This window comes from Gymnodraco acuticeps, unplaced genomic scaffold, assembly GCF_902827175.1.
Source record: "Gymnodraco acuticeps unplaced genomic scaffold, fGymAcu1.1, whole genome shotgun sequence".
NCBI classification, from domain to species: domain Eukaryota; kingdom Metazoa; phylum Chordata; class Actinopteri; order Perciformes; family Bathydraconidae; genus Gymnodraco; species Gymnodraco acuticeps.
Window position 1 is genome coordinate 12,618 of NW_022991393.1, and position 24,031 is coordinate 36,648.

Genomic DNA, 24,031 nt, shown 5'->3' on the forward strand with positions numbered 1-24,031 from the left:
GTAGAAGTACTCAGATCTTGTAGTAAAAGTAGAAGTACTCAGATCTTGTAGTAAAAGTAGAAGTACTCAGATCTTGTAGTAAAAGTAGAAGTACTCAGATCTTGTAGTAAAAGTAAAAGTACTCAGATCTTGTACCTGAGTAAAGAGTAGAAGTACTCAGATCTTGTAGTAAAAGTAGAAGTACTCAGATCTTGTAGTAAAAGTAGAAGTACTCAGATCTTGTAGTAAAAGTAAAAGTACTCAGATCTTGTACCTGAGTAAAAGTAGAAGTACTCAGATCTTGTACTTGAGTAAAAGTAGAAGTACTCAGATATTGTACTTGAGTAAAAGTAGAAGTACTCAGATATTGTACTTGAGTAAAAGTAGAAGTACCAGAGTGTAGGAATACTCTGTTACAGTAAAAGTAGAAGTACTCAGATCTTGTACCTGAGTAAAAGTAGAAGTACTCAGATCTTGTACTTGAGTAAAAGTAGAAGTACTCAGATCTTGTACTTGAGTAAAAGTAGAAGTACTCAGATCTTGTACTTGAGTCAAAGTAGAAGTTACTCAGAGCTATGTACTTTAGTAAAAGTAGAAGTACTCAGATCTTGTACTTGAGTAAAAGTAGAAGTACTCAGATCCTTGTACTTGAGTAAAAGTAGAAGTACTCAGGTCTTGTACTTGAGTAAAGTAGAAGTACTCAGATCTTGTACTTGAGTAAAAGTAGAAGTACTCAGGTCTTGTACTTGAGTAAAAGTAGAAGTACTCAGATCATGTATTTTAGTAAAAGTAGAAGTACTCAGATCTTGTACTTGAGTAAAAGTAGAAGTACTCAGATCTTGTACTTGAGTAAAAAGTAGAAGTACTCAGGTCTTGTACTTTGATAAAAGTAGAAGTACTCAGATCATTGTATTTTAGTAAAAGTAGAAGTACTCAGATCTTGTACTTGAGTAAAAGTAGAAGTACTCAGGTCTTGTACTTGAGTAAAAGTAGAAGTACTCAGATCTGTACTTGAGTAAAAATTAGAAGTACTCGATCTTGTACTTGAGGTAAAAGTAGAAGTACTCAGAGTCTTGTACTTGAGTCAAAGTAGAAGTACTCAGATCATTGTACTTGAGTAAAAGTAGAAGTACTCAGATCATGTATTTTATAAAAGTAGAAGTACTCAGATCTTGTACTTGAGTAAAAAGTAGAAGTACTGCAGATCTTGTACTTGAGTAAAAGTAGAAGTACTCAGGTCTTGTACTTGAGTAAAAGTAGAAGTACTCAGATCTTGTCCTTGAGTAAAAGTAGAAGTACTCAGGTCTTGTACTTGAGTAAAAGTAGAATTACTCAGATCATGTACTTGAGTAAAAGTAGAAGTACCAGAGTGTAGGAATACTCTGTTACAGTAAAAGTCCTGCATTCAAAATGTTCCTCCAGTAAAAGTAGAAAGTATTCTCATCAAAATATAGTGAAAGTAGCGACAGTAAAAGTAGTCATTGTGCAGATTGGTCCATTTCAGAATAATATATATGATATGTTTTATAATGATTGATCATGAAAGTGTTACCTCTATGAATCTATATCAATAATAACTGTCTAAGGTCTCCTCCTCTCTAACTCTGATGCTTCAGTTGTCTTTAAGTTCAGAGTTACTGCGCTGTTTCTGATTCATGGTTTATCACTGCCCCCTGCTGGCTACCTGGGATAAACAAGATATATATCTGTTGTCAACTTTAATTATTTTGTAATATAACTTTAACTTCATGTGAATATATTTATTTTGTCTTTTTATTGCACTTTATTATTATTTATATTCTATTTTAATTATCTTTATTGATTATACATGTCTTCACTGTACATTTGACTTAATTTAATGTAATGTAGCCCGTCAGCAGTGTTTTAATTGTCAGATAGTCAATATATTTGTATCTTCACGGTCAATTTTATATTTTTTACTCTTTAGTTCTGTTTTATCTTCTATGTTGGGATGTTTATATTGAATGATTGTTTATTTTCCACTCTTTTTTATTTCGAATTATGTGCAATACTTTGTTTGACATGGGGATTACTAAAGTGTATCTTATTTTCCATTAACTTGTTTGTATACATGTTCATATTTTTACTCTAACTTCTTAAATTCATATACAGTTTCTGTATTAATTGTTTTCTTATATTATTATTTTCTAACGATTTACAGTACATACAACTACAATTAATGAAACATCAGATATATCATACTTTACAGGCTCCTAAATGATGACAATACATGTGTAAAACATTAAAAACCTATTTCTTGAGTTTAGTATTTTTAAAGCATTATCCATTTTGTTAAATCATTAAACCTAACCACTGGGTGGCGCTGTTGCATCACTTGTAAACCATCGTTTAAAACCGCTAAAGTGGTGACTTCAGGCGCATCTAGTATTTATATTGATACCATCAACACGGAATGTCTTCCTAATGATTCTTGAATATACAGCTTAATGTGTAAAAGTATAATTTAAATGAAATAAAAGTATTATTAAAATTATTTTCAAAAAATTATTGTTCGTTGTCGGCAGGATTCGAACCTGCGCGGGAAGATCCCAATGGATTTCTAGTCCATCGCCTTAACCACTCGGCCACGACAACTGATGAACATAACTATATGCTGACATTATTTATACATTACAATAATTCATATTCATATATATATATATATAATGTATGTGTATAATAATGACAATTTTACTAGCAGTAACTGGAATGGAAAACTACAAATACAGTTACTTTAGATGTTTATGATTGTGTCACACATACCCTTTAATCAATATTTGGACATTTATATTATGAGCCATGTTAAAGTGTTTGCTATAGTTGTATCTGTACAGGAAGTCATTACAATGCTACTGTACATAGTCTGCTGTTTGAATAATATTTAACATGCAAAATACATGATTAACTGATTAAAAACTGTACTGGTTATTCAACCAAACGGCTAAATAGTTAAACACTCCTTAAGTCACATGCGAGGTAATTCATCAATGATATAAGAAGATTTTAATTAAAAAATACATTTCTTTGTGTTTAAATGTACAAAGTGCAACTACTTCGCAAACTTGTATAATGTATAAAGTAGGTTGGTCTATTATAGTGTATTCTAACTTATTATGTATAATAACTGTTGACATATATATTGTCTATTTATTTGTATAGATGTGTGTCATTTACATTGGGAACACTGAGGATATACTTGTCTTACTACCGTCTGAAAGGGCTGATTTAGCCCCCATGATTATTTCAAAGCATACATTTGTATTTAAACCATTAATGAAAAGGGGGAATGCACTAAGAAATATTAAAAGGTGTTCAGAAATGTGTATTTGCACTTTAAGAAACCATAAAAGGCCAAATAAATATAAAATACATTAATGTGCATTGATATGAGCTAAAAAAAACAAACAAAAACAAACCTATCTGAGTATAACATGACCTACAATCATGTCTATACTGATCAGTAACTTGAAAAATGTATTGACATGTTTTTTTGATTCTCCCTATTTTGGATATGATCTACTCTGACCTCAAACTGAATGCCTAAAATTGCATTGCTTGAAATGGTAAAACACTGTTTAAACACCTTTTCTCCCTCTATGTATGTTTCATTTTACATGTACCCCCTCGTTGACCTCATATCTATCATTAAGATGTAGTAAATTAAACTAATGTGAGTGAATCCTCATGTCGCTCATTGTTGCCACTGAGGAGAAACCACGTGACTCGTGTAGTGAGCGCCTCCTGTTTGTTCAGAGAGAAGAGAGGAGAAGAAAGATGGCGGCTCTATAGGAGAACCGAGGGCTCACATTCTCAGCTTCAAACACCCGTAAACAAACCCTCCAACCCGGGGAGTGAAAACAACACCGTCCGAACCCCACAGGGACTCATCTGCAGTGGAATTAATTGGAGGCAAAACCCTGCAAAAATAGGAGTAATTATTCCACCATGAGAGGGAAAAGAGGCAGGCCGCCCAAACCTCTCCAAGCGGAGGAATCTTCCCCGGCTGCAACGCGAGGTTTGCGGCCGCGGAGGAACATAAAGCCCCGGGTGCGAAGTGACGACCACAGCGGGGATGAGGAGGCAGTAAGCCCCGCAAGAGAGAGCCCTAAGCGGCGGAGAGGAGGAGGCAGGTTGGGGGGGTCGGGGACGACAACACGGGGCCGGGGAAGAGGGGGCAGAAGTCGGGGACGAGGAGGGAGGCGAACCCCGGTCTGCAAAACCGTGGTGTACGACGACCATGAAAGTGATGAAGACGACGATGCTGTGAGTCTGAGATCCGAAGAGGAGGAGGTGGAGGAGCCCCAGTCTGAGGAAGATGAGGCCCTGAAAGAGGAGTCTGACTGCCTGGAGGAAGAGGAGGAAGAGGAGGAGGATGGTGGAAGTTTGTGCACGGAGAGTAGCTTCAGGAGTCAGAGCACACATGCAAGCACCCCGGGTAAATATGTGATCAAAGTGGGGTTAAATATGCACTGCAGCAGGGTGGTCATCATCAGATTAAGAATTCCTTTATTAGTCCCACAGCAAAAGTAATGAGCCAAAAATAGCACAATATTAATTAAGAGGCATGCATAAAATATTGAAAATAGAAATTACACAAATAACCATTTACAAAAATACACCAAGGTGGACAACAAAAAGTACAATTCATTGTTTTTTCTAAATAAGCTAAGGATGTTAAAGTGGTTTGACAGGTTTACAGTAGTAACAGCAGTAGAAGTATATATTGCACAGGTATTTAAAGATATATGTAGCATAGCAGGTAAACAAAACGCATGCAATAATAAATAATATGCACATTTATAAAGCTAAATGTAGAGAAGAAAGCACATAATAGAATTGAATAAAAATTGAGCAAATAAGTACAAATCCAACTTGACTTTTTAGGATATTTAAAACAATGTAGGTTTTTCACAGAAAGGTGATTATTACACAGTAATGCAAGAAAGGTGTCTCTCGTTTGGGAAAGGCTGGATGTTGTTGTTTTTGCTCAGGAAGCTGTGTGGTTATTGTTCAAAATGGAGACTGTATGCACACAGGCCGCAGATCAGTGAAGCTGCTGGAGGTGGATCAGATCTGGAGCTGTAACACCAGCTCACCTGTGTTTCCACCACTGTCTAAAAGCACTATTTTCTGCATTATTCACACATTATAGCATAGAAATAACTGTGCATACCTCCTACTCTAAATAGTGGAAGTTGTTAATTTGCAGTAGCTTCTAGCCTGCTAACGTTAGCATGTACAGTTAGCTCATACTGCCTTCTGTAAATATGAACTCCGACAGTTGGATAATTATATATTGACTTTATATATTAACATGCAACACTATTTGCAACAAGTGAAGAAGTTTCTGATTTGAAGCCAATTCATAGAAAGATGATGACTACGTGGCTAATGTTAGCATGTACAGTTAGCTCAGTTAGCTACTGGATAATGTCAATAAGAAGTCCCATTAATTAGATCATCATAACTTAACGTTAGTATCGGTTCTTATATTAAAATGCAACGCGATTTGTAATAAGTGAAGAAGGAATTGTAGTTTCTGATATGAAGCTAATTCATAGAAAGAAACCGGCTACGTGGCTAATGTTAGCATGTGCAGTTAGCTCTTGCTGCTAACTGTCAATATGAAGTCTTGTAGTTAATAATAAAAATGTATTTATATCATTATAACTTTACTTACTTGTAGTTACACGCAAGCCCATTTGTATCAGGTGAAGAAGAAAGTATAGTTTCTGAATTGAAGCCAATTAATCAAAAGATAATAGCTTCCGAGCTAATGTTAGCTTTCACATTTAGCTCATGCTGAATACTGTCAATATGAAGTATGATAGTTAAATAAAGCTAACTTTGCGTACTTCTTATAGCTAAACGCAATAATATTACGCGAAGAAGACATCGTAGTCTGTCATTAAAGCTAATAAAATAAATATAAGAGCTAGCTATCTAACTTAATTGTGTCTCTTTGACTGGTTATAGCAAACTACCTGCACCTGTAGGATTGAGAATAACACTAATTACAACTACATTAAGAAATGATGCACCATTTATTCATTGGTGTAGAAAAATATGGTTATTGCCAAATGTTAATAACAGTAATTCAAGGCCAAGAAAATACAATTTAAAAACCAGATAGAATAAGACCGGTATAACATACAAGAATGTAATGTAGAAATGAAAAAGTGATTTGATTTAATAAAAGGTAGAAGAAAAAACAAGTGTTTTCAACGTTGATTACAAATAAGTAAGAATAGCAGTTCTGTTATGGTTTCTTTTCAGATTTATAAAGCATAATAACTGAACGCTGCTTCTCCATGTTTAGTTTTGACTCAGACAGAAAGCAGAGAGCAGTGTGATATTAATAAGATTAAACATCGCATTATATTGATATTATATGTAATGTGCCTCTCAAATATGCTGCAGCCTATCGATCAAAGCTAAGTTTGCTTCCCTAACACAATTTCTGTCTCCTACAGGGAAGAGAAAAGGCCGGCCTCGACCTCGCAGCCCTATCCTGGAGGAGAAGGAGATTCCTGCTCTCAAACTCCCCGACTCCTCCGAGGATCTCCTGGTTCCCAGCGCCGAACTCCTCAACGCCGCCTCCATCTACGAGGTGCTACGTAACTTCAGCACGGTGTTGCGTCTCTCCCCGTTTCGCTTCGAGGACTTCTGTGCGGCGCTGGTGGGTCAGGAGCAGTGCACTTTAATCGCAGAGACACATATTGCCCTCTTGAAGGTCATCCTACGCGAAGAAGACACCTCCAACACCACGTTTGCCCCCGCCGACCTCAAAGACAGCGTCAACTCCACTCTGTATTTTATCGACGGCATGACGTGGCCGGAGGTTTTGCGCGCGTACTGCGAGAGCGACCGGGAGTACCATCACGTTCTGCCCTATCAGGAAGTGGATGAGTATCCTTATGGTCCTCTTGAGAGTAAAATCAAGGTGTTGCAGTTCTTAGTGGATCAGTTTCTGACCACCAACATCGCCCGCGACGAGCTAATGTCCGACGGCACCATGCTATACGACGATCACTGCCGAGTGTGTCACCGCCTCGGGGATCTGCTGTGCTGTGAGACGTGCTCAGCGGTGTATCACCTGGAGTGTGTGAAACCCCCGCTGGTGGAGGTACCGGAGGACGAGTGGCAGTGCGAGATCTGCGTCGCTCATAAAGTGCCGGGGGTCACCGACAGCGTGACGGAGGCGCAGAAGAACCGGCCGTATATCAGACAGGAGCCCATCGGATATGACCGGCACCAGAGGAAGTACTGGTTCCTGAACAGGAGGATTATTGTGTAAGTTACTGCACCAGAATTCACTTTTTAAAGGCGCCCTATTTTGCTTTTTGGTGTTCTCCCTCTCCTGTTATGTGTTCTATAGGTTTGAGGTTTTTCCTACTCCACTAACCCCTCGCCCTTATTCCACCTAGGTTAGCACTTTTTACTTTTGTCTTCCTTTACTTGCGTGTAAAGCGTTTAGGGCACCAGGAAAAGCGCTATATAAATCACATGTATTATTATTATTAGTGCATGTAAATGTTCTGCAAAGTCTAAAATCCCTGTGTTCCCTCCAGAGTGAGTTTCTCTCCCACATACTTTGAGTTAAATGGGACCCTGTCTAATATTTTATTTTTTATTTAACCAGATAAAAGCATTAAGAAAACAATCTCATTTTCAATGCTGACCTGGCCAAGAAGGCAGCAGCGTTACACATAACACAATATAAAATACAGAGAACATAACTAAGAAAACAAAAGACAAAAAAGCAGTCACTACATTGAGCACATTAGGACAGTAAGAAAGGAACTACTACTTATTAATATTGACTGGTTTAAATATTACTGTAAGGATGGAGGAAGTAATATATCTTATAAATTGAGATAGCAAGAAACGCAACTCAACAGAAAGTGGGAAAAAAGGACTCAAAGCAAAGACATTTGACTGGAACAATAGCTGATAGTTACATGTATCTTCAAGAATAACATTGCCTTGCTGGCTTTTTGTTACACGATTGTTATGTTGTTGTAACCAGTATGTTAATGCAATGTCCCCCCCCCCCCCCTCAGCGAGGAGGACGGGGAGCAGGAGAAGAAGGAGAAGGAGAAGAAGCAGATCTGGTACTACAGCAGCAGGAAGCAGCTGGAGGATCTGATGCAGGCTCTGGACCGTCAGTACTGGGAGGCCGAGCTCCACGCCGTGCTGGAGGAGATGAAGGAGGAGGTCCACGCTCACATGGACATCACCGAGGAACTCACCAACAAAGCCCGGGGAAACAACAAAGCCTACCTCACCGCTGTCAACGGTACGAAATATAACGTCTTCATTGCCCAAAGAAAGAGATTTAAATCATCCTTAAGGCTTGTATTGTCATTCGTACATAGTGTGGAGATATGTCAATGGAGATCTGAGGTCACAGTGAAACACAATATAACAGATCAAATAGTGCAAGTAAATACAATCTGGTACACGATATTCAGATCAGTGATTTATAACCTGATTCCAAACATGGCTCGATCCAAATAGGTTCACTTGTTTTTTGTTTGTGTAATATTTATTATGCCTGCTTTGTTTTATATACGGTATTGTTTATATTGTCCGCTTCCATGACACAACAATGTGTTGATGTAGCCTTAATACTTTTACATCTGAGGAGCAAATCTATGACTATGTGTGTATCAGTGTTTCCGCCAGACCAGCGTCCACCCGAGAGGGGGGGGGGTCACGTCGTGTCACGTGACTTGAATTTTGAATTGAGCCGTCCCTTATAGATACTAGGGCTGTACCCGAATATCTGAATATTCGTTCGTTGGAGTACTATTCGGGTTTCAATTTCGTTGTTGTTTTATCGTTTCTTTCCCGTTTTTTTTCAAATTGAATTTATTGAAATCTCCAATATCAACGTAAGAGCTTGTGTCTCTTCGGGGGGTGCTTAACCATAAACGTTTACTTTCTCAATAATTACTACGCCCCCCAAGTTGTCGCAGTGTCTGGGGAGTTTTCTTTCTTTACTTTATTGGTTCGGCGAAAAAGTAGGAAGATAAACATTTATTTTATTGAAATATTGCTAAACATCAAAGTAATTCAAGCCGTACAGAAACACACTCACTCAAAAGATGAAATAATAATGATAGAAATAAAAAAATGACAAGAACAAATATCAGAAAGCTATTATATATATTTTTATTATAAAATATAAGCCTTTCATCCCTTTGTCCCACTAACTGAATGAGCACAAACTCTTTAAAGGTCCCGTGTCACGGCCATTTCCACTGATCATAACTCCATTGTTGAGGTCGACTAGAATAGATTTATATTGTGCAATTTTCCAAACTCACATTGTTTCGCATACAGCGTCTCTGTAAACTACGTGTATTCACTCTCTCCACTAAACGGCTCGTTGCAGCTCTTTCCCCCCCCCTACCTGTGAGCCCAGTGTGCTCCGATTGGTCGGGACCAGTCGGGACGTTGTGAATCGCGCTGAGCTCCGTGGAGGTGTGATTTCCTTGTTTAGCGAAACACAGCCAAACTCACCCTGAGCACACACAAAGTCACAGCCGAAGTAAAAACAATAAGTGTGGCTTGATATTGAGTAAGAAAAAGGTTGATACACGCTGTGAGACTGGGTCTGCAGTAGTGTTCATTTCGTCAGCTATTTTTTAATTTAGTTTTAGTCTTAGTCCTCTGTTACATTTCCTTTTTAGTTTTAGTCATATTTAGTCACCTTCATCCTGTTTTTATTTAGTCAAGTTTTAGTCGACTAAAAGTCTGAGCATTTTAGTCTTATTTTAGTCGAAGAAAACTAATTATTTTAGTCTACTTTTTGTCAATGAAAACTGTTGAGTCTTTTTTAGTCATCAGATTATATAGAACATTTCAGTCAAACTAGTCTAGCCAAAACCAATAATTTGTCATTTTATTATATATAAATAAATAAGATTATATCTTGTCCTTATTTGATGAAAAACAGGTTGAATGATTGAGAAGCTTTGCAGAGAGGATCTGGTCAGGTTTGTGGTGTTTTTACCAGCTGTGTTTTGGCCACATTGCTTCCCTTCTGATAAAACAATGCATTCGCTTTTTTTCTCCGCCTCATTGTAGCGAAAATGGGCCCAAATATCACATCGTTTCTTTCTCCCAAGCAGTGGTGGCTTTAGACTTTTTCGTTGTCAGTCATTTTGACGAACAGGATCGTAACATTTCCGTCATAATCCATTATTACCCGTCGAGTGCACAATTTATCTCTCATTCGCGCTGACGGGGGGGTATTCGGTTAACGCGAGTGCGACCACTGCTCCCAAGCCCTGTTGTTGCCATTTTATTTTCTGTTAAATAAGGTTAGTTAGACCACGAGTTAGACCACGAGTTAGACCATGAGTTAGACCATGAGTTAGACCATGAATTAGACCCGAGTCTTCCTGACAGTTCACAGTGTGCCGCTGCCCGGTGTAATTCAAATCTACCGCCGCGCTCAGCACAGACACACAGCTGCTGCCCAGCCGCAGCACCGGAAATGGAACTGCTGGGAGAAAAACTGCCTATCAGAGATGTAACGTTATCTTTGATAATATTTCGTCTCCTCATTTTTCGTCAACGAAAGTAAAGAGAGATTTTGGCATAGTTTTTATTTAGTAAACTACATTTTCGTCTCGTCACTTTTCGTCAACGATATTGCATGATGATTTCGTTGCAGTTATTGTTTACTGCCGTCGGTGCCGTCTCGTCATCGTCTCGTTTTCGTCATGGAAAAAAAGGTCGTTGACGAACATATTTCGTCATAGTTTTAGTCAACGAAATTAACACTAGTCTGCAGAGAGAACGGGTCAGCAGAGAGAATGGGTCTGCAGAGAGAATGGGTCTGCAGAGAGAACGGGTCTGCAGAGAGAATGGGTCTGCAGAGAGAACGGGTCTGCAGAGAGAACGGGTCTGTAGAGAGAATGGGTCTGCAGAGAGAATGGGTCTGTAAAGAGAGAACGGGTCTGCAGAGAGAACGGGTCTGCGGAGAGAACGGGTCTGCGGAGAGAACGGGTCTGCGGAGAGAACGGGTCTGCGGAGAGAACGGGTCTGCGGAGAGAACGGGTCTGCAGAGAGAATGGGTCTGCAGAGAGAATGGGTCTGCGGAGAGAACGGGTCTGCGGAGAGAATGGGTCTGCAGAGAGAATGGGTCTGCAGAGAGAATGGGTCTGCAGAGAGAACGGGTCTGCGGAGAGAACGGGTCTGCGGAGAGAACGGGTCTGCGGAGAGAACGGGTCTGCGGAGAGAACGGGTCTGCGGAGAGAACGGGTCTGCAGAGAGAACGGGTCTGCAGAGAGAACGGGTCTGCAGAGAGAACGGGTCTGCAGAGAGAACGGGTCTGTAGAGAGAACGGGTCTGTAGAGAGAACGGGTCTGCAGAGAGAACGGGTCTGCAGAGAGAACGGGTCTGCAGAGAGAACGGGTCTGTAGAGAGAACGGGTCTGTAGAGAGAACGGGTCTGTAGAGAGAATGGGTCTGCAGAGAGAATGCGTCTGCTGAGAGAACGGGTCTGCAGAGAGAACGGGTCTGTAGAGAGAATGGGTCTGCAGAGAGAATGGTTCTGTAGAGAGAATGGGTCTGCAGAGAGAACGGGTCTGTAGAGAGAACGGGTCTGCAGAGAGAATGGGTCTGTAAAGAGAGAACGGGTCTGCAGAGAGAATGGGTCTGTAGAGAGAACGGGTCTGCAGAGAGAATGGGTCTGCAGAGAGAATGGTTCTGTAGAGAGAACGGGTCTGCAGAGAGAATGGGTCTGTAAAGAGAGAACGGGTCTGCAGAGAGAATGGGTCTGTAGAGAGAACGGGTCTGTAGAGAGAATGGGTCTGCGGAGAGAACGGGTCTGCAGAGAGAATTTCGCCGCGATCCCAACTGTCTGTTATCAGCCTGCAGCCAGGGAGGAGAGATCAGCTGAGCTGCCTGCACTGAGTGTGTGAGGAAGTCCGTGGATTGGTCAATTTGGACCAATCAGCGGGGGCTTAACGTAACGGCTCCGCGGACGTAACGTAACGGCTCCACGGATTGGTCCATTTCGTTCCGGGGACGACATGACATCATGATGTACCAGGAAGAATCAAAAGGACAGTGACGTATCTCCAACGAGGCGTTTTGGGGAGGTATTTTCTGTGTTAGAGTTTTACTCGCTCGAGGGTTTTGACTCTGCAGACCGTTTACATGCATACAAACCTTCATAACACAAGGGGACGGGTAACAACCAGAAAAGCATGACATGTCACCTTTAAAGTAACTTTTACAAAAGTCTCTTAACCTGCTTTACAACTATCTACTCAACGAGAAGATTTGAAGTTACCAACAGTCAATATAACTTTCTTACCGTCTGTCATGTTTTCATAATAAGACGTGTTTAAAAGCGTTAACTTGCCGGTTTTCTAATTAAATTGTTGAAAAGTAAACAGGTTTTTAATTGAGACTGAGCTCACTTTTCATGACCGGCCGGTTTTCCTAAACACACAAATAACAACAATGATATTCAACTAAATGAGTATTTGCAGGTTGCTCGTTGCGTCACTGCGTTTCCTGCAGGGCTTCATTCTGGAAATCTTTAGATAACATTTCTGCAGAAGTGCTACGCGAACAGATAACTCACACCTGTCAGCTGCGACTTCACTTCCTCTTTCACTCTCACTCAGACACTCCTCATTTCCCCCGAAGTGAGACGGGGTGTTTCGAAATCTTTTGATATCCTCTGTTTCCGTTAGTGTTTGACAGCATGACATATCTGTGTGTGTTACAGTTTTCCTGTTTCTGTCCGTCACCAAACGGCTCTCAGAGACCCCCCCCCCCCCCTCTCATAAAACAGAGGGGGGGGGGGGGGTCTCTGTGGCATCCTGTCAGACACTTGAGGTTTAAAATCGGAAGAGTCGTTTAGTAAAAGCCATTGCAGTGCTGTTTTCTCCATCATAGGTGATTCATGGCTGGTATTTTCTATACGTTAGAAAGCGCCTCACATTTCTGTATTCCTTTATGAGACGCAGCTCTTTGTGTCTCAGTGAAAACTGAACTCAGAGGAGATCTGGAGATATTGTTCTTCTGAGGAAAGGAAATCTGCCCCGTCTTGTTTCTGAGCAGATGTGGATTACTTTCTTTAAGCTGTAGACTCTGGATTCACTAAAACCAAGGTAGGGTTAGGACTGGGCGATATCAGATAAGATGGAGCTTTATTGTCTCCCATAGGAGACATTTGTATAGTGTCCGTCAAATTGCACACATCCCTATTGTGTCCATACCTATTTACACATAATGCACTTCCCCTATTTAACCTTCTCGATTGCACAAACTACACTGTAAACATTAACATACACAGATATGGATTAGAATAGGGCCCTGTCTAATATTGACAGATTTAAATATAACTGGATGGAGGAAGTAATATATCTTGTAAAGTACACTCAATCTTATCAATTGAGATTGCAAGAAACGCAACTCAACATAAAGTGGGAAAATGGACTCTAAACAAGATTCAAAGCAAAAACATTTGAGTGGAACAATAGCTAATAGTTATGGATTAGATTGGATTTGGCTTAGAAACGTTTTTTATGAAGTACTAATAGCTGATCAACTTAAACGTTATTTTTCCAATACTTTATGCCGATTATTTTATCTAGTTATGCATTTTTTTTGTTCAAATATTTGGACTTATCCATTACTTTTAGCCAACTATTAACTATTAACTGATTATCTCGACTGTTTTCCCATTACATCATTTATCAAACACTTTCCTTGAACTATTCAAATGTGTATCAATTACTGCTGGCTAACTATTTTCAATGTTTATGTATTGCTTTAGCTACTTGCTTAACTGATGATTTTAGTTATCTATTTCAAGGTGTTATCGACTACTGTTGGGTAGATGTATGACTGTTTATCCGCCACTTTTTGCTAACTATTAACACTGATCAATGCTACTAGCTTATTTACCCTATACTTTAACCAAATACTCTATCCATTACTTTTAAATTATTCTATTACTTAAAGGTCCCATTCAATGGAAGTCAAAGATCTGAGCGTTGTGGGTTAAAAATAAATATCAAACTCCCATCAGGGGTCTCTTTTAAGCTACGTTTGGTCATCTAAGTGTTTTTATGTGCAAATGTTATCAATTTGGATTAAATTAAATAAAGCCACATGTTAAGTGAAGAAAAAAATATCCTGCAATTAGTGCAAAACATATGCAGAGGTTTAATTATAATGATCATGCACATTAGCGGTCAGTATCCTTAAAATAGATTTGATAGATGCATCAATTCAGTGGGTTTTAAAGAGCATTACTCGACAATTACATGTAAAACCTCCTGATGTTAAGGGTTCTTAAAGCTCCCGTGTCATGGCCATTTCTACTGATCATCATTCCATCGTTGAGCTCTACTAGAATAGATTTACATTGTTCAATGTTCCAAACTCACATTGGTTTCTCTGTATACTATGTGTATTTACTCTCTGTCCTAAACGCCTTGTTGGAGCGCCTGCCCCCCCCCCCTGCTCTGATGTGTGTTTATGTACAATACAACGGTGTTTGTTAGCAACCAGTAAATGACACCAGTAAGGACAAACAGATGAGAATGCTGCGTGGGGTTAGAGTGCCGTGTTGGCGGGACGTTGCGAGGCTCGCTGCTGCCAGGAGCGGACAGTGTGAGCTGGCTTACTGGTGTGGTTTCCTGGTCAGCGAGACACAGCGAAACCCAGCCCGAAACTGACACGGACACACCCGCAGCCTCGCCGCGTCCCGCCGTCTCAGGCTGAGACATCCGCGGAGCTGCATCTTGTCCTAACCTGGCAGCCTCTCCAGACCATTTACACGCAGTGGCGGCGCCAGGGTATGGCTGGGGTAGGCTACAGCCATACCAAGAAATGGCTTAGCCCCACCTTGATGTTAAAGTAAGCTAATTCAATTAAATAATAAGCTAAATGTTGAGAACACGGATTGCGATAATATACGGGTCGCGTCCACAACACGCAAACTGATCCTGCTGTAACACCAAGTGCACGTTACTGGTGCAATATGGTTGAGACCATTCGGGCTTATGCTAGAAGAGGGGTGCGAGGAATAGTCCAAGTAGTGGGGGAGTTGTATACACTAAAGGTGTGGACATTCTCTGGCGCTATAATATCAGCGCGGCCGCGGTCAGATCAAAATGCCTCAGAATGCAATTTGAATAGACCTGCAGCCAATCAGAGCAACGAACGTTGGGTCTGCGTCATGCCTTACTGATGAGATCAGTGGAACCGCCATTCAGTATCCCCATTGGATCTTCAACGTGTGCTATCATACGTCACGTTCACAGTGATCCCTTTTTATTCACTACAAGACAAATGTGCCGTTTTATTTCATACACTCTGAACCGTTTACGAACTGGGGTCGGTCGCTTTAAAACATCGATGAAGACGTGGGGCTTGGCGGACAGTGCGGCATGCGAGTGCGGTGACCCTGAGCAGACCGCTGTCCATATAATCACCATCTGCCCCTTATATAGACCACCCTCGGAAGCCAGCCTCTTCGACCTAGGACCAGAGATGCGATGGCTACACGACACCGAGTTGGACCTCTAACGTTACACGAAAGATTTCATACAGTTCCATTTTGATTGAGACAGGGAAATAATCTAAGGGGGGCGATATAGCGTGTATGTAATTACATTGCAAATACTGACTTGAGCCCCACCACTGTATGGGTTAGCCCTACCATAGATTACCCAACACTGTTTACACGTATTCAAATTAATCACTGTCTATTTTCTATTTTAGACGTGGTCACGGAGCGTCTGAAGATCAGGCGGGAGGCTCAGGAGGCGAGGAGGCGAGCAGAGGAAGCAGAAAGAGGATCCTTAAAGGCGACGGAGGAGACATCTGACGTCTCCTCGCATCTCAACAGAGAGAAAAAAGACTCTGCAGAGGAGAGCAGCGTCTCCGAAGCTAAACCTGGAGCCGAGGAGTCCCTTAAAACCATCAAGGAAACACAGTCTGCTAACGCCTCGAGTCGAGAGGGCGGGGAAATCTCTTCACTGGAAACACCGGAGAGAACAGGTAAAGAAAACATGGCTTTTTCACATGGTTTACTTCTCTGACCTCGGTGCATTTAAATATTCCCCATTGGAGGCAAGGACATTTTATTATGAAGGAAGAAATGCTTACTATGTTGTAGAAAATATTATACATAATATACGTATTAGGGCTGATTTTGGGAAATAATCTAATTGCGATTTTTCTGACAGATATTGCGATTCGAATTGCGATATTTGTTTTGAAGCGACCCAACGGAAGTTTATTGTAAAATGCGACCATATCTCCGGCTAGGAAGGTCGTATCAACGTGCTCCCGTCTCTAGCACCCCGCACCCCGAGCTACGAGTGAAAGAACTAAACTTACATGAAGCTCCCGTTGGGTTGCTTTAAAGTCAAGCTTCAGTTTAAGATTCTCCCTGTAATAGAAACACGTGATGGAGCATTACTAACCTGACTCAGAAACCATCTAGAGCTCCATTGGAAGCCATTTGGAAAGGGCAGGCACTTTCAGAAGCACTTGCAGGTGATTGGATCAATCTGTCTATCAGCTTCTATCATGGGCCACTTCTGATTGGTTAACAATGGCTGGTACATGTGGAGCTCAGCACTTCTGATTGGTTATCAATGGCTGGTACATGTGGAGCACAGCGCTTCTGATTGGTGTGGAGGACTGACACACAAGAAGAAAAAGAAAAAAATGTTTAAAAAAATCGCAGGTTTTGTGATTTGATAATCGCATTATTTAAAATCGCGATTTAAAGTCGATTAATCATTCAGCCCTAATACGTATACACATCTCCTTAGATGCTCTAACAGTATGTGCATACGTGTATCAGGGTTTCCGCTAGGATGTTTTCTTTCCGTTCAAATGTCCGGAAATAATTTATTTTTACCGGACGAATTCTAAACTTACCGTTCATGTTTCAATAATAATAAGAGTTGTGTAGCAGAGTTTTATATGCTGATGTTAAAGGTGGGGTAGGTAAGTTTGAGAAACCGGCTCGAGATACACTTGTTGTTATATTCCATGGAATGCTCTTAACATGATTGCCGCCCTGTCTGTCAGCCTTCCATCTCGTGCACGCACAAATGTATCTCGTGCCCTCATTGGGCGTGCCCTCATTGGGCGTGCATTGCGCGTTCATGTGTGTTGGAGCAGGTGCTCTGTAAGGAAGTCTGAAGGAAGGGGCGGATTCTTTTCGGCTGTGTACTTTCACATTCTAGCGCACTCGAGCCGGTTTCTGAAACTTACCTACCCCACCTTTAATGGGAGTCATTTTTATATTGCTTCAGTTTCGTAACGGATCGAAAAGTTCAGATTCATTTTTCTAAAAATGATTCCACAAACATCGTTATTACATTCAAACAACTACGTGTAGTAGATGAAGTACATTATTCTAACGTTTACATTAAAGGTGGGGTAGGTAATGTTGGAGGAACCAGCTCGAGTGCGCTAGAATTTGAAAATCCACAGCCGGGAAAAATCTGCCTCTTCCTCCAGACACACACGAACGCACACGTGACCAATGAGGGCACGCGATGGAAGGCTGACAGATAGATGTCGGGCCGTCGATGAGCGTCCTGTCGCCCTACTCAGATTGGTGTGTCCCGCACCGTCGTGTCTTTTCGACCGTGCCGACACCTCCCGCTGCCGATTCAACATTTTGAAAAAGGCCGCCGGCTAAAGAAATCACTCTGATTGGCTGTTCATTCATAGCATTCTATTTCCATGTAAATGACTTGCTTTATTTTATTGCTATTTAACTATATTTTATTACGGTGTCCTTAAAGATTTTTTGTTTTGTATTTTATGTACTGATGTTTAAATGCATGTATCTTAACTATCCCCCTTATTTAAAGCAGTATTTTGTACCCTACTCACCAAATCATCAAGTTAGACCTTCTGTTCAGATTTATTTCTCTGTCCCCTCTGCAAAGAAATGGATTGGCAGAAGAGCGTTCATGTTCAAAGCCCCATCATTGGGTTTATTTAAACATGCATTGTTATCTCACTTTCAACTGGTCTGTACTTGTTATAACTGATATTGATGAAACTGATTTGCTCGACTGTCTCAAATTGTAATGATTGTGTGCATTGCTTGAATTTCACTTAACAGACTGTGTGGTTTGTCTTGTGTGTCATGTTTTGCATTTTGTCTTTTTGTTTATGTAAGTTGTTGCTATTGTCATCTCAAGGGGTTTATCCCAATCAATACATTTTCTATATGTACGCACCATGAAGTCAAATTCCTCGTATGTGTGAACCTACCTGGCAATAAACCTGTTTCTGATTCTGATGAGAAGCGAAACGGAAGTGAGGACCCAAACAAACTATTAAGAAGGCAAATCTGAGACTTCATTGAACTCCAGCTCTCGACTCAGGTTCGGGAAAGCACCGTGAGCTTCTCGCTGTAGAGGGAGAATGACGAATACACACTACCGCCGCCTGCTGGTAAGGAGAGTTATTGCCACTCACGCATGCGCTGTTCGTAGGTGCTACTGGCCGTCGGCTGAAGTCTTTGCGGAGGAGACGTGAGGCGACGTTCCGGACGTGTTCTTTGGTGTGTCAGGACCGTTAGACGGCGTCTGAAGCAGCTCCTTATTCTCAGGCCAGTTTACGGTCTGTGTTCCTGCTGCTCAGACGAAAGAAGAAGAAAGAAACCGGCTGCTCGTCCACAAACGGCTGCTTTAGGACAATCTCTCCTGAAAACTCAAAAGGCTCGGCAACAAGTGCACAGCTTGTTTTGGATGGACAGGCTGGACTCATGGAGCACTTAAAGGGCCACTTTAGTTTGTTAGTTTGCAAATATCACACTTTGAGACCTGGTGTTAGATTACGCAAGGGCTGGTGTTTTCAGAATTCATCATTTTAAAGGTTTCATTTATTTTCTGTGAGTTCTACACATGCCGTGTCTCGATTTAAAGTGCTTATGTTCTATTTTGAGTTCATAAGTGCGTCCCAATGTGAAGCAAAAGCACTCTGAGTACCGGATGGTGCTCTCATAACGGTTATACATGTGGTTTGGTCCTATATCTAAAACACATGCCACTACAGTAGTTGCAAAAAATAAGCTGCTTCTAATTTTGTGGGTTATTTGAGCGGTCTGTATTAATGATTGTTACTGCTCATTTTTCGGCAGTAATCGTCACTTCCTGTCGGGTTACAGCAGCTCTGTGATTTGAACACGACATGGTCTAAACTCACAAGTGTTATTTATGTACGACATGCAGAGTAGAAAGGGAATTATCTGAATCTTTCTCTTCACTCTGGCATATCCACCCTGATCTGTTTTTATTGATTGATTATATTGTCGTTTTTGTGCTTTGTGTACTTTGTACCTTGCGAGCCGTGAAAGGTAGCCTGTACTCAGTCTTTCCAAAATGTTTTCTTTGTAGGTGAAGATGCTAAATCTGAGTCTATCAAAGAGGACAAGCCCCCCGGTGAAGATCATGTTTCCAGCCTCAGGAAACCGGAGCAGCCGGACCTCAACGACCGCACCTCCAGGTCCTCGTTCACCAGCCAGGACGGGACAGGTAAACTCAGAGGAGTGGAGTACAAATACTTCCTTACTGTACTTAAGTACATTGTTCTGGTATCAGTACTTTGCTCCACTACTTTTTGCTTTTACTTCTTAAATCTTTAACACAAATACCTGTACTTTCTACTTCTTACATTTTCTTTTTTTTTGTAATTGAACTCTTTGTCACATTATACATGGCTGGTTACAACAACGTTACAATCATGTCACAAAAGGCCAGCAAGGCAATACAGAATAAAAGGCTAGGGATCAGTGTTTCCGCCAAACCAGGGCTGAGAGGGCGTCCGGGGGGGGTTCTGGTTTTGAATTGAGCCGTCCCTTAAGTCATAGATAAGAGGCTCGTTTGAGACGAGCGAGACCGACGCAGACCTGCGCAATTGCGATCGCCGTCTTGCTCGTGCGTTGCATGATGGGTAGTCATTTTGTCCGACTTGCTCTGGAGGCTCGCCTGCATGAGACGTTGAAATCTCGCAGGACAAAGACGCCCGCGCAGTTCCTCTCCACGGGCTGCGGAAGCGAAATGCTTGATGGGAAACGACTCGCTGGTATCTCGAGCTGAGCGCTCATTGGTGGGTTTTACCCCGTGCTGCTGATGAAGCTCTCCAATTGGCTCGGCAAAGGTTTGTTGTTGTTTTGTGTCAGTTTTACGTCCGACTTCAGGCGAGCCTTTTGAGACCTCCCCCGGCTGCAATCGGCTATTCTCGTCTACTTTGGAGGCGAGCCGCAGCTCATCTCAAACAAGCCTGCGATCTCTTTACGTATTAGTGATGGGAATTCCGGCTCTTTTTAGTGAGCCGGATCATTTGACTCGGCTCACTAAGAAGAGCCGGCTCTTTCGGCTCCTAAGCGGCTACACTCGCACCCCCCGTCAAGGCTCGCCGGCAGTACACTTTCCGTCACAGGAATCAATCAATCAATCAATCAATCAATGTTTATTTATATAGCCCAATATCACAAATGTTACATTTGTCTCAGTGGACTTTACAGTTTGTACAAAATATCAGTATGACAATACGACACCCTCTGTCCTTAGACCCTCTGCCCTTAGACCCTCTGTCCTTAGACCCTCACATCGTACAAGGAAAAACTTCCAGAGAAAACCCACAGTTTAAAGGGAAAAATGGGAGAAACCTCAGGGAGAGCAACAGAGGAGGGATCCCTCTCCCAGGACGGACAGACGTGCAATAGATGCCGTGTGTAAATTGAAAAGATAATACATTTGCAACATAGGTAGTCCAAATGTTTGGAAATGCATGTGTGTATAATAGGAAGATGAATCCACGAGGATATCCATCCAGGACCTATGATCCAGGACCACAGCCACGACAGGAACACGCTTTGCTGGCGGCGAAAAGACTCCCACCGACTCCTTTGCCCCTCCAACAGAGGGACGTCCTTGTCCTTTTTCCTTTTTGTCGTTTCAAGCGATAAAAACTTGTTTTCCTCTCGAATAATCTTTTGTGTGGACGCCGTCGGCTCGAGTTCAGGGCGTTCCGAGCTGAATCAGAGCGTGAAATGCCGGCAAGACGCCCCCCCCCCCTGGCGGAAACGCTGCTAGGGAAATGACTTCATGTTATTATGTTCTTGAAGATACATGCATCTATTAGCTATTGTTCCAGTCCAATGTCTTTGCTTTGAGTCCTTTTTCCCACTTCCTGTTGAGTTGTGTTTCTTGCAATCTCAAGTCCGTTTTCCATCAACAAGATTTCTTCCCGGTTGTTACCCATTGGTTTTTTATTGGCGGTGCTTCCTTACCCCAATTCCTAGTGATAGCTTTCTTGCTGGATATGAACAGAATTTGTATAAAATATCAGTCACTTGCACTCATTTCCTCAGCGACCAGCTTTTAGAAACCTCACACCCAAAATACCATTATTTCTGACATTGCCAACAACTAGGAGAATGGTCAGCATCAGAAGAACCACATTCTCGCCAACACTTCTGTCACTTCTTACATTTTCAAAACTGGTTTGTTAATCTGCGTTTCGTTACACTTATTAGAGCACTTTTCTGAATGCTCAAAGCGCGTTACATTTAGTGTTGTCACGATACCAACATTTTGGTTTCGATACCGATACCAAGTCAAGAATTGCGATTCCGATTATTTTTCTATACTTTTCTTTTATTATTTTCATGATCAATAAAATTGTAGTTTATCTGTTAAGTGTTTTCTTACAACATGGTCTCTTCTTTATACTTGAGTTTATGTGATTTCTTTGATAGTTAACTCTATATTTTTTTAACATGTAATAGTACAGTAATATAAATAATTATTGACAAGATGTACATTGCAGATGTTAGCCACATTGGTAAGTTAGCACGGCTGCAGTGCAGGGAGTGGAAGCAGAGCGCTGAACACACGGCTCTTATTAAAACAGCGCTTTCTCACCGGAGTACTTTCCCCCGTCATTCTTAATGACACTAATGAAACGGAGGAATCGTAACGTTTTTAACGGCAGCGTATCTTTCAAGTATCGGTACACCGTGCAACACTAGTTACATTACATATTACACATATCAGACATGTATCAGTGAACATCAGTGTCTCGCCCGAGGACACAAAGTTATGGGTACTTTGAAGTAGGGCTGGGCGATTTTTTCGGTTTTAACGATTAATTTGCATTTTTACTTTCCTACGGTTTGTGAAATGGCTGAACCGAAAAATCGCGATTTTATTTTTAGGCCAAATCGCCCAGCCCTACTTAATGCCGATCTAGATCCCTCCGCAAAAACAAAAAAAAACACGGCTCGTTCGCAGGCGAGAGCCGGCTCCCGTCGTTCACTTAAAAGAGCCGGCTCGTTCGCGACCCACACATCACTACTGACAGTGTCGTCTACCTCCCAGTCAGAGCAGGACAAAATTGAAGCTGAGCTGTCATCCTATTTGTTGTCGTCTGAGACAGACCCTGATACAGACCCACTGCAGTGGTGGAAGCTACATGAAGCTAACTTCCCAAGACTGAGTCATCTGGCCAAGAAATATCTCTCCATTCCTGCCACCCTTCGGAGAGGGTTTTCAGTACGGGGGGTAACATTGTAACATGCCAAAGAGCATGCCTCAAGCCAGAGGCAGTAGACAGGCTTGTCTTCCTGGCGAAAAACCTGTAGACAACTTCCTAGAAAGTTAAAGGGATGTTATTTTGTTTGAGGGTATTTTTTTATTATTCATTTCATTATCATTATTTGTTGTATTTCATTTTACAAGTTTTTTCAGGGATGGCCCAAAAGAGATTTTTTTTTCAGTTTGATTTAAAAAAAATCTTTGCACATTAATGACAGCCAAGTGCCGTGGTTTATTCTTGAACAACTGATTTGTTCACATAGGCCTAGACTACTTGGTAATCTCATTTATTTATATTGTGTTAATAAATAAAATATGTATTTAAATGTTGCCTTGGTCTGGTTTGTTTAGAAAAAAACAGAAAAAAATCGAGGTTTAAATCGAAAATTGTCCATTAGTTAGAAAAAAATCGCGATTTTATTTTTAGGCCAAATCGCCCAGCCCTACTTTGAAGCCCATACTTCTTTACTTTCACTTGAGTAAAGAAGTTTAGTCAGTACTTCTACTTTAACCACTTTTAAACACGAGTATCTGTACTTCTACTTGAGTAAAGGATGTGAGTACTTTAACCATCTCTGGAGTAGACGGGTGTGTTGTTGGTTCCTCTGTTTGAGTCGACGCTGAATCCGTGTCCTTTCTGACAGACGAGTACAACGGAAAGGTCGCCAGCAACGTACGGAAACCAGCAGGAGAGCAAACCAACCACCAGAGAGGCAGCAAGGAGGTGAGACTACAACAAACATTTGATTTTACACGTGTTCTACTTCTTAAGATTTATTTAAGAAAATGACGACATGGGTCCATGGCATCCGGGATATTGTATTTCTACTTCAATGCGTTCTTTACCGGAGAATAAACCCGGCATTAAAGGGATATTTCTGCAGATGTTCATGCATGTGATGACAGTTGAAAATAGTCTCTTTAAATAAATTGTCTGGATTATAAAAGCCACAGTTTTAGCACTATTTCATTTTTACACCATTGTCTTTATTAATTTCACACATTGAAAGAAACACAAAATCAACAATACTGACGACAAAAATGATAATTAAAAACGTAAGACTTTGACTGACATGACATCACTAAAATACACTTCATACATACACATACACATAATAGTAATAATGATACAAGTAAAACGCTGCTTATATTTCAAATAATTATAATATTACATTTTAATTAATGAGTGCTTTTTGTGGAGCTCAAAGACACTTTACATACAGGTTAAAGATCATAACAATACAATGTTAAAAATATCACACACACACAAAATCACACACACTAACACACACTAACACACTCACACTAACACACACACACTAACACACACACACTAACTAACACACACACACTAACTAACACACACACACTAACACACACACACACACACACACACACACACTAAAAGCA

At 41.1% G+C, this 24,031-nt stretch overlaps 1 non-coding gene and 1 pseudogene across 1 annotated transcript; one reads left to right on the top strand and one right to left on the bottom strand.

Moving 5' to 3' along the window:
• Nucleotides 1–2,513: 2,513 nt before the first annotated feature.
• Nucleotides 2,514–2,595, bottom strand: trnas-aga. Its single transcript has one exon. It is a non-coding gene; the product is annotated as a tRNA-Ser (tRNA).
• A 1,138-nt stretch (nt 2,596–3,733) lies between these two features.
• LOC117563182 overlaps nt 3,734–24,031 on the top strand; it is a 65,370-nt pseudogene continuing 45,072 nt past the window's right edge.